This window comes from Electrophorus electricus, chromosome 9 (genome assembly GCF_041902795.1).
Source record: "Electrophorus electricus isolate QZ-2024a chromosome 9, ASM4190279v1, whole genome shotgun sequence".
Classification (NCBI taxonomy): Eukaryota; Metazoa; Chordata; class Actinopteri; order Gymnotiformes; family Gymnotidae; genus Electrophorus; species Electrophorus electricus.
The window spans coordinates 8696157-8708996 of record NC_137505.1 but is presented as its reverse complement, the minus strand read 5'-3'; positions in this window follow the sequence as shown (position 1 = coordinate 8708996).

The window sequence follows — 12840 nt, the reverse complement described above, 5'->3', positions numbered from 1 at the left end:
CCCACTGAAAAATGTGCTGGCGACAGTGTGGGGGTGTACGGTTCCACCGCAGTCATTACTGCTACTGGATGCAGCTGCAGCGCCCTCGTCAGGCTTACAGACACGCTCCACCTCTTGTTTCCACTGGGCGATAAACTTCACGCACTCCTTGAGACCGTGCAAATTCCTCAGGTCTGGTGCTTGAGGTAATAAAAAGAGAACAGAGGTTTAACATTGAATTAGACATATTAATAACATAATCACAGAATGGTATGTGTCCTTTCAGAATGATTTGTGTACAGGGCAGAGGCCTCTGTAAAGGCCTCTGCAGGCTTCTGCAAAGGATGGTGGATAGGCTCCAGCACACTTACAAGTATGAGATATTATTTCCATCAGGCTCAGGACCATCTCTTTAGGATAAGGTCAAGAGAAATCTCTTGGAATGTGGTGTTAACAGGTTCCAACTGGTGTGGGTGTTTTATATTACTTTGCATATATTGACAAATGTATGGTTTGGATGCAATGGACGTGAAGACAAACGCAAATATGTAAAGGAATGTGGGGTGAATACATAACCACTACTGAAAAATGTATGAAAATGTGGGTTCTCTGATTTTTAGACATTCTCCAGAGGGTGCCTCAATAATGCGTGTTAATGTTAACCTACAATAAAGTACGTGCACAGTTATGCTCTTTAACCAATTCTGAAGTCTGCATTTTTATTTAATATTTGAATTGAACTTTAAAACTAGCCGACTGGGCACCTAGGAACCACATACTGTTGCTATGTGCAGAGATGTGGGCTTGCAGCCCATTGTTGGGCAGAGTCCATCGCACTGCTCCAATAGACCTGCTCTGACTGCTACTTTCCCACGTCGGCAGTCGAAGTCGTTTCTCCTTCACAATGCTTTTCACCTGGTTGGCCAGTTTCACCGTCTCAGTAGACAAGCTAAAAGAAACTGTTGGCAGCCTCTCGTTGCTCCTGTAATATGACCGTCGCCAGACCAGAGAGTGGAACTGGATGGCAGTGTGGCACTTGCAGCTGCAGTTTGTTTGCTTCAAGATTTAATACGTGTAAGTGACCTTTGCTTCTCCTGGAGCTCTGCCCCCAGGTGCTGCTGTGGGTTGAGAAACATAAATGTTTTATAATTGATTTGACTGATAAATGGTAAGTTCGACATTTATATCTAAGGGCTGTGTGCCCAGGTGTTGCTGTGGGCTGTGAACGCCTGAGGTGGTTTTGTACTGTGGTACTGCTCTCACCAGCGACGCCTTGTTGGCAGCTTCCGCGCTGGCCATCCCTGTCCCCGGAGCCTCAGATGCCATGGTCTGATAGGCCATCGTGCGTGGGACCTGGCAGGCGGTGGTTGGTCGGATGGCGCTGAAGGCCTGCGCGCAGGATGCGGCTGGACCGATGGCACTCGGCATATCCTGGACTTGCTGTGGGTGGACGCACTGCATGGCCCAGCAAGGGCTGGGGAGGAGTTGTGCCAGCTGGCTGCTTGCGCAGTAGGCAGGCCAGTTCTGAGCTTGTGGAATGGCTTCCATGTTGTAGCCGGAGGGCGGGGCAGGCTGGTAGGGGTTGAGCACGAGGTTGGGCAAGGCACTCACGCTGGCCGTGCGCTTCATGTACTTGTTGGAGAGGTGGGCCTGCCGCTCCTCCTTGCGCTGCGCCAGAGCCACGTACAGCGGCTTGGTGCCTACAACGTGCCCATTCATCTCCGTCATGGCTGTGGCGGCCTCCTCCGGCGAGGAGAAACACACGAAGCCGAACCCTTTGGAGCGGCCGCCCTCCATCATCACCTTGGCACTTGTGATGGTCCCGAACGGAGAGAACTCCTTACGTAGACGCGCGTCGTCCAGACCGTCGTCTAGGTTCTTGACGTACAGGTTGTCTCCCTGGTAGTGAGTCATACCGTCCTGCTTCATCTGCTCAAACTTTCGTTTCAGCCCTGTCTGCCTCTCGCCTTTCTTCTGGGCATAACCCACATACACCTTCTTCCCATTCAGCTCCTTCCCATTTATCTCATCCACAGCCCTCTGGGCATCCTCGTGCCTCTCGAAGTTCACAAAGCCAGAGCCCTTGGACTTGCCGCTCTCGTCGGTCATGACGCGAGTGCTCAGCGTTTGGCCAAACTTGCTGAAGATCTCCTTCAGCTTGTCGTCGTCCATGTCCTCTCCAAAGTTCTTGACGTACACATTGGTGAACTTTTTGGCCCTGGCCCCCATCTCAGCCTCTCGCTCCTTGCGAGACTTGAAGTGGCCAATGAACACTTTGCGGTCATTGAGCAACATGCCATTAAGTCTCTCAATTGCTCTCTCCGCAGCCTCACGGGTCTTAAAGTGCACAAAGCCATAGCCCTTAGAGCCATTCTCGTCACACACCACCTTGCTGGAAAGGATGTTCCCAAAGGCAGAGAATGTGTCGTAAAGAGCTTTGCTGTCAATAGACTTGTCAAGGTTCTTGATGAAGATGTTGCCAACTCCACTCTTCCTCAGAGAGGGGTCTCTCTGGGACCACATAATTCGCACAGGTCTGCCTTTGATGATGTTAAAGTTCATAGTGTCCAAAGCACGCTCAGCATCTGCCTGCTGCTGAAAGTTCACGTATGCGTATCCAAGTGAGCGGAGGGTCATCGCGTCCCTGCAAATCCGTACGGAGACTATTGCGCCAGCAGGACTGAATTTCTCGTATAGCATTTCCTCGGTAATATATGAAGGTCTCCGACGTACAACGAGGCCATCGGATAACTTGGAGCACATGGATTCATCTTCGTGAGCCAAATGATCTAACTACACGAATTATAAAACAGTTTTTCAAAATGAACCAGCATTCAACAGTGCCAAAATGTTTAATGGAAGAATTTAGCTTCATAATGGAGATCAACCACAACTTGCTTTTTATGTAACAGTGGACGTTATTTTAAAAAACAATTAACCGAACGCGTTAATAGCGTGAATGCGAGGCTTGGGTCTGTTTTAGTCTATTAACTATACTAGGCTTTAACAACGCCTAACATTTAAATATATTAGCTAGTTAAAGCATTTTTCGAAAATCGTCCATATGCTGGTCACACTGGATCATTAAATAAATACTAATAGTTTGATAAACGCAGCAACCTTCATTTTCATTAGCCTAATGCTAGGCAACATAAATCGCATTAACGTTAGTTATTGAATGTATCAAAAGTAAACATTTAGAAGGCCTAAAAAATCTAATATGTAAATCATAACTAAATATTTTATTTAAAGTACGTGCGAAATATTGAAAATTTATAAATTTGTTTTTGCTTTACCCCCCCGCCCCCGACCATCGGAGGACTTTTATATATATATAAACTTATCGGAGGAACTTTATATATATATATATATATATATATATATATATATATATATATATATATATATATATATATATATATATATATATATCTTATAGCTAGATAATAAAAGGCCACCACATTAACTTTTCAAATGCAAGCCTTCTTTTACAGTAAAAAAAAAAGATTCAAATATTTTTCTAATTATGCATACTATCCCTTCTATTAGAACAAATTAGAGCTGCATCTAAAGATAATTTTCATTTTTTATTCTGTTGATTTTTAATGCAAATTAAATCATTACTGGCTATTTCGCACAGCCCTAGTAGTATGTGTTAAGTGCTAAGATACCTCTTTACTCTGTGCACTTCACTGTTTCCTTCCCTTTATAGGCTTATAGACTACCACACCGCTGTGGAACTCACAATAACTAACGCGCCTTTTATCGGTGCGACTTCCTCTTTAAATTTTACACAATCAATATTCTTATGTGTTTCCCTACTTTGGCACAGGTGTCTGTTCTTGAATGGTGAGTATTGTGTGAGTAATGGTGAGTATTTTGAATTGTGTGTTTTTGCTCTGCATTTTGTTCATCAGGATGTGCAGTTCTTAAACATGCCGTTGAATATTTGCATATAAACATGTCTAGCATGCATATAACTGGCAGTTCATAACGGACTAGACAATGACATTGTATTGTTGTTTTAGCTTTATGCTCTTTAACATTAGAATATAGATGAAACGGTAAATACGAGATCAAGTCTAGAATGTCAGTCTTAATTGGAGTGTATATAGAACTCTCGCTATACTGGGTAAACCATACAGTCATCAGTCCATTTGTTTAAATTGTTCTTTGATGTGAAGCTCATATTATTTTTCTCCCACTTAGGCAGAACTTGACTGTGAAAATGTCTGTTGGAAGAATACAACAGGGGAACTCTCAGTTGTACTTCACATCACTGACACTCTGTAGACTTTAACTAATGTACAGTTGTGTAGATTTACAGTTGTGTACAATTAGAGCAAGTGACCTAAGCAACATGTATTGCATACTCAGTTTGCTTTAACCAACCTATCACTTTATTATGGTCAGAATATTTGCTATAGATACATGTAATGCTTCAGCAGTGCTACTAGTTCTAATACACTCAAACTAGTGCACCAGAGTGGGTGATGTTAATGGTACTGTTAGAAGCAAACCTATATGACTGAGGTTGGGCTTTTTTCAGAAGATAAAAAGCAGAAAAAGTAAAACCCGATGTAAAACTAGGGGACTACTATATACATGTAGACTTTGCAAACAAGGTCATTGGGTTGTGTCTATATTTTAAATAAGGTAATAAACAAAGTATATTTAATGAACTATGACTCGTTCCTAAATAAATAAGATCTGAAAAACAATTACATTAAAAATGAACTTTAATACAACTTCCAACACCAAAAAAAAATAATTTACAAAACAGAGATTTACAATTTACAAAACAATTACAAAACAGGGAAAAATATATACAAAATTACAGTCCAGGGTCCACAGCACTTCAGACCGAGAAACCCATCTCTGCAGCCAGATCCAGAATGCCAGGAATCCCCTCCAGCAGGCCTAGAATTTGGTCGGAGAAGAACACTTCTCCTTTTTTATTAACAACTGCATCACACACCAGTGGCTCCTCAACAAAAAGGTTCTCGAGTGGCCTTTTACTGGGAGGTTGGCCCTCATCAGCATGTGCCTCCGACTCTGAGCTGGAGTGAGAGAATGATCCCTCCTCTCCAGAGAAGGCCTTCCTCTTTCTCTTCTGCAGCTGCGGTGGTGGAGTCGGAGGCTTTTGCTTGGCTATGTTCTGCAGGTGGTTCTGGTGGCAGGCCATACGCCATTGCTCCAGGCTGGACAGGTGAGAATAGTACGTCTGCCTGTACCACTCCCAGTAGACCTGCTGCCAGTAGAGCTCCTGGTTCGTATAATAAGCTCCAATGTTGCCAGGCAGCCGAGGGGACTCGCTGGTATGGAGACCGGCATTCCGCATACAGTAGGGAATCGGCGTAGAGTGCCAGTGGCTTGCACCTGCTGTGGACACATATGGCATGAAACTGAAGACTGCTTGCTTCCATTACTGTACACCAAAGATGATAATGATCTGTTTATGATTTCCCCAGCTACAAAGAGTACTAAAAATCTAGAGTATCTTACGTATGGATGGATTGGCAGTCAGCACATGTGGAGAAGGCTGATGGCTGTGTACCTCCACCAGGCCTTAAAAACATCAATTTAATTAGCTTTTTCCTTTTTCCCCCTCTTTATCATACATAGCAAATTGGTAAGGAGCACACCTGTGGGATGCTGAAAGATCTTTATGGGCGGTGCCTCTACAGCACCACTAACATGGCCGACCACATGCGAGGGTGCCACAGCGATTCCGCAAGGGAAGGGTGCCGGCCCATAGGAGTCCACACACATCACTGTCTCGTGGGGGGCGCGGGAGACGCCACAAAACAATTAATTCGAGTAAAATATGGTTGATTTAAACAGTAAACAAATGAAACAATGAAATGTTAAAAATGAATGAAAGGAGCAAATTTACATTATAAGGAAGACAAAATATTAAAGTTGAACTAAAATGACAGAAACGGATGTACATTGTTTCAAATACATTCTGCAATCTATGAAAATAGACAGTTATGGATGAAGAACCCACCCGCAGGCTGGAGGTAGACTGGATTCATCTGCCTTGGAAGCTGCCCATTAGCATGGGCTCGGGCAAAGTGCCTCTGCCTCTCCTGGCCATGGCCTGAATGAAAACCGCAAAACGGGTGCCCAGAGGAAGCATAAATGTGTCCTGTGTTCATAGTTAATATGCAAAATTGACAGCTTCTTAAAAGTAAATTGCAGAGCAAAATCAAGGTTTGACCAGATCTGGGCTTTTCAAGACTCAAACTGAGCTCCAAACATTCGAAACCAAACATTCCGCAGTTGCTTAGTACACACGTGATGTCACCATTTCTTCATTTTTGAACAAAAACACTACATTAAACAGGCTACTTCAATAATCTCCATCAGCTTGCTCCATAGAGACTGGTTTGGTTGGAGTCATTCTTCTTTGTTTAGTTTGTCTAGATTGAAATAATGCAAATGTCATTAACTCTGGATGTTTTTTGCAGTATTTTTGACTATACACTCAGGATTCTAGACACTATGTCTTCTCAATAAAAACACAAGACAGATAGTATGTGAATGCAGTGCAGAGCATGGAGGCCTTATTCTGAGCCATCCATCCTGCCATCACCAATAGCATGTGTGAATGTGAAAAGGGAAACACCCACTCTCTTATACATCTTTATGAAACTCTTCTTGTATACTCACGCCCCTTTTTAAGTCAGTTATTGCAGTTTCTGTGGACAAGTAAGACATCCTCCCTTTGCATCACAGTAAAGCCCACAGTAAATCCAACTCATCCTTTGGCCTGTTGTCACTTCAGTCGGCTGCACCCAAAGGCTGGATACATCCGCATGTGTTACTGCTATTAAGGGCTTACTTAAAGACAATTTTAATAATACCTGTAAATGTTTTACTTCTGTTCAAGTCACGTAGCTTCTGTTTGTTAACTCTTGTTATATAACGCTTCTTGTTTTTGGATTTTGTTATTTCTTTCTCATTTTTCTTCCTCTCCCCCTTCTCTACAAGTGTCTTCTGGTAGTTACAAATAAGAATTAGTTCTTACTTTCCAATTTTAAGATCCTTTCGAATCTATTTGTACACCTCCACCTTACCACCTGTGACGAATGCCTGAGTGCCGAAGGGCCTGGAGCAGGACGCACAGACTCCCGTGACTGTGAAATTCATTTATTAACACGCAACGTAACTGTGGCACTCACATATAACAGTAACGGATAACGTGACTTCTACAATTAACACGGACAAGTCACACGTAACCAAAGACAATATACATAGACAGAACAGCTAAACAAACATTAACAAGGGCTACATGAACGTGGACATTGACATTAAGCACAGGCGCTAACAAACAATGACCAACAGTGAGGGGAGCACCGACAGGGGTTTAAATAGCCCAACGAACACTGACGCTAAACCCTGTACAGGTGCGTGCCCTCACGGGGGTGTGGCCACAAACAAAAGTAAACCCCCCTGCACGCGGCAGGCCGGAACACGTGACTTGTGGGGAGGAGCGTCCTGTGATAACACTAGTTATCTAAAGTTTTACATATAGCACAAAGACCCTTCAGGATGTAAATTAAAGTAGACACTTGGGAAAAGGCATTCATTTACATCCAGGCTTTTCTTTCCATCATTTAGGCTCCAATTGGTAACATGAAACATACGGGGAAAAAAGCTAACAAAAATGCCTTTTATTTTGGGGTTATCCAACGTGGATGTGGATGCTGGGGATGCAAAATCAGTAATTCAATACATTTCCTGATTCACCAGGGTCTTGTAAAACAAAACGCAAATAATACATCCAAAATGTAAAAACGTACACAAAACCTTTCCAGCACTACACTGGACTTCAAAGTCTTATAGAGGAAACAGTTCATAAATGCTTTAAACACGTCCACAGCAGTGCGCCCGTTAGCCAGCACAATTGCAAACACTATGCATGCAATGTGCTGTTAGCACCTCCTACGATGTGGACGAGGGGTTGGATTTTAGGAGGCAAAAATAGAACACAGCAAACCTATAAAAAAACAACAACCTCAAAGTATTTACAAATCTGTGCCAATATGTAATGTCCCTAAGCGCACTTCTGATCATGCATCTATGCAGAGTGGAACACTGCAAAATCTGCACATGAACATTGTTCTCATCTTGCAGTGCAAACATGTCCTACTCCCATGTGAGGCTTTCTGTTGCACGTCAGTGGTATGCACTGATGGCTTCATACCGCTCCTCAGCCACAGAAGGAGGAAACACGTGGCTACGCAAGTGATCCTTCCTCCACAGGTCCCCAATAGCCGAAGGCTTCGCCAGTTCAAGATAGATCTTTATGCTGAGATGAAGAAGCATTTCATCAGCATTTCATCCATCCATGGCCTCTTCATGTTATCCCATTTTCTCCAATCTGCAATCATTTCAAGTTTGGTTTATTTGTCGCATACATAGTCATACACAGTATAACTCACAGTGAAATGGTTGAGTGCTCTGTCCAATCTGAGGAAAAAGAAAAACAGGGGTGCATAGAGAAATATATTCTATATATATACAAAAATATATTAATAGTGCATGTACAATATATATATATATATATATATATATATATATATATATATATATATATATATATATATATATATATATATATATATATTATGTTTATATGTACAATGTATATATGGATATTTATATATGTATGTACAGAATGTACAGTCCCATCTTGCAATTGACATATTTACAGTTATATGTTACATGGTGGTAATTGAACATATTACAGTTATATTGAACATATTACAGTTATTTCTATTACATATTACAGATTTTGACATGAACAGCTGATCATTTTTTTGTTTTTATTCCTCTTAAAGTTTGAATGTTCAGATTGTCAGTTCTTACAGGTCATAGCTGATCATTAGATACGTGTATTGGGTTGCATTAATATAAATGTAAAGATCAAAAAAACAAAACCCCACAGTGTAGCTTAAAATAGAGAATAATTCTGTAATATTCCTTTATGTACAACACAATTTCAAATGACCTTATTAACAAACCAGTAAAGACAGGACGAGAAGCAAAGGTCACTTACACGTATTAAATCTTGAAGCAAACAAACTGCAGCTGCAAGTGCCACACTGCCATCCAGTTCCACTCTCTGGTCTGGCGACGGTCATATTACAGGAGCAACGAGAGGCTGCCAACAGTTTCTTTTAGCTTGTCTACTGAGACGGTGAAACTGGCCAACCAGGTGAAAAGCATTGTGAAGGAGAAACGACTTCGACTGCCGACGTGGGAAAGTAGCAGTCAGAGCAGGTCTATTGGAGCAGTGCGATGGACTCTGCCCAACAATGGGCTGCAAGCCCACATCTCTGCACATAGCAACAGTATGTGGTTCCTAGGTGCCCAGTCGGCTAGTTTTAAAGTTCAATTCAAATATTAAATAAAAATGCAGACTTCAGAATTGGTTAAAGAGCATAACTGTGCACGTACTTTATTGTAGGTTAACATTAACACGCATTATTGAGGCACCCTCTGGAGAATGTCTAAAAATCAGAGAACCCACATTTTCATACATTTTTCAGTAGTGGTTATGTATTCACCCCACATTCCTTTACATATTTGCGTTTGTCTTCACGTCCATTGCATCCAAACCATACATTTGTCAATATATGCAAAGTAATATAAAACACCCACACCAGTTGGAACCTGTTAACACCACATTCCAAGAGATTTCTCTTGACCTTATCCTAAAGAGATGGTCCTGAGCCTGATGGAAATAATATCTCATACTTGTAAGTGTGCTGGAGCCTATCCACCATCCTTTGCAGAAGCCTGCAGAGGCCTTTACAGAGGCCTCTGCCCTGTACACAAATCATTCTGAAAGGACACATACCATTCTGTGATTATGTTATTAATATGTCTAATTCAATGTTAAACCTCTGTTCTCTTTTTATTACCTCAAGCACCAGACCTGAGGAATTTGCACGGTCTCAAGGAGTGCGTGAAGTTTATCGCTCAGTGGAAACAAGAGGTGGAGCGTGTCTGTAAGCCTGACGAGGGCGCTGCAGCTGCATCCAGTAGCAGTAATGACTGCGGTGGAACCGTACACCCCCACACTGTTGCCAGCACATTTTTCAGTGGGCCAGCCGTCTCAAAGCTGTTGATACATTGTTCAGTCCACGTGAAGGGCAGCAGGAGAGAGGAAGTGAAGAGAGGACCTAGGCAGTGAAGGAGACCAAGCAGAGAAACACTGAATGGGCTAAAGAACTCCAGACAGTCTCAGAGCGGTGCGGCATGATGAGGGCAGAGTTGGCACAGAATTTCAGGCAGCTGGAGCTTAAGAAGAAGCTGGAACCCATGCTGCCTGTCCTGGACTTCATCGCATGGTCTCTACTCAAACATAACCAGGATGTAGTTTCACAGCTTTGGGTCCTCAGTAAACAGCGATCCTGGAGAACTTCAAAATCCATTCCAAATTCATTGTGGAACTGGATCTGCAGTGCTGTGGATGAGGTCACATTGGACCCCATGACCAAACATGCGTGGCTGCTGCTGTCTGATGACTGTAAGAGGGTTCAGGAGTACCTGACTAAGATGAAAGTTCAGTTCACCTCCCAGCGCTTTGACACTTGGCCCTGTGTGCTGGGCTGGGAGGACTTCTCTTCCAGCTGTCTTTCTATAACTCACAAATCTAGACATTTATTGGAAACGTCCGGGAGAAGCTGTAACCCCTCTTTGTACTGCTAGATGGCCGCACTCTCATGACACTGCACTCATCAAAAGCAGCACCAGAGACGCACTGAGTCATATTCCCGAACGCACCTCTCAGGCCAGCTTATTTGCACATTTTGTCGTAAAACTTAAGATGTCTGTTTTATTAAATTACCAAAAACTTTTTTTCAAAATCAAAGTATTTGTAGCTACAGAAAAACATGGCTAATCACAAAAATGAGAAATAACGTCACTGATATTTGCAACATGTGTTTCTAACATGCACAGGCTCTTGAGGAGCACCTAAACCCTCACACAGGGGTGTCTGCTTGTCATAGTACTGTAAGGAAGGGCTTTGGCGAAACAGGCCACAGAAAGCAGCATATGAGAATCCACACAGGTGAAGAACCCTTTAGCTGCCCAGTATTTCAGAAGCAGTTTGTGCAGGCGGGTAATGAGCCGCATTCGTACCCATTCATATAGGATGTTGGGAGCAAAACGGTTAAAGACTTGAAAAGTATGTTAACAATCAGTTAACAATCAGATTACTGTTGTTAGGTTGTTAACAATAGAGTAATAAATGGCTAATATGCTTCTTCCCAGTTATGCCTTTGCTTGATCTATTTTGGTCTGATTTGGTGCTTGTCTGGGCAAGTGTGATAAAAAGTATTTTTTCGTTTGTTTTTCATTTAGTTCCTTTTTATATCGTGTTCTGTTCCATTTTATATGTTGTCTATTATCCCTTTAAAGTCTGTCAAATTAATCAAATGTGAAGATTTCACTCTGTTCAGATTTGATTGAAAAAGAGACCAACCACTCCCTGCATCTTTCATTTTGCATATACAGTGCATTTGCAGTTAACCGTTTCTTGTTTGTATTAATCGCGTGTGATTCTTGTGAGTGCCGTTAGTGTTCTGTGTTAAATGTTAATAAATGTACGTCCCAGACGTTGGAGTCTGTGCGTCCTGCCCCTCACCCTGCGGCACTCGGGCCACCCCTCGTTACGCTACTGTTGTAACTCAAGAGCGAAGCACCATTTTAAAGTCTGGTTTCCTTTCTCTGTCTCACTTTCTGAAATTTTTATGTCTGTGTTTTTTTAAACTTAAAAATAGAAAGGATATTAAAACTCCCTTTCACTTAATGGCCTCTCATCCAATGAGCTGTTAGGGAAAGTAATGATAGTTAGATGAATATGTTTATAGATTTCACTCCGAGAACGTTGTCTGAGGTTAATATTGTACAGTTCATGATGCCCAGGGTTGCAATCAGCATGTTTAACAGTGATGTGCCACACAGTTGTCTGTGGTGTTCTCTATGACCATCACAGAGCATCACACATAACTGGTAAAATTGTATCTCAATTAGTATATTTGTATATTATACTATTGCAGCAGCATAACTTTATGATGCAATTAAAAAACATTCCCCATCCCTCTGAATGCCAATCACATTACATATCTGGGTATTAGATTCTCTCTGCAGTTGTCAGTTATTCAAATTTAATATCATTCCAGTTTTTAAAACAATAAGTGACAAACTTCATTGATGGACAAATTTGCCCCTTATACTCTTTGGAAGAATTGCAACAATTAAAGTGATAATGCCTAAGATAAACGATTTGTTTTCAATTATTGCTATCCAGCTCCAGCAACCTGGTTTAAACCTTTGGACACCATCATAACTGGAAAAATAAATCACAAAGAATCAAACTCACAATGATACAGAACTGTAGTTGATTATTGCAAATAAACTACAATATGTAATACAATGGATTAAACCCAGTATATCAGACAGAATATGGATAGACATAGAACAAACATTATGCAGAGATATAAAAGTCAGACTTACCATCAAGCAAATCAATTAAAAACATCCATGTTTCAACTGTTTGACAGAGGCCATAACTCTAACAGCCTGGTGGAAATTCCACAAGATAACAAAGAACTATTCATTCTCGTATTTGGAACAATCAAGACTTTACCTTCAACAACAACAAAAATTATTAAACTTTACACCTTGGATAGAAAAAGGCAAACATATTCCTCATAACACTACTTTCATGTCACTTCCACAAGTATCCCAAAAGTATGATATAGTAAGCACCCAAATGACCAGCAACACTAATCTACAATGCATTCACTACAAAATAATGCATGGAGTACATTATACTAC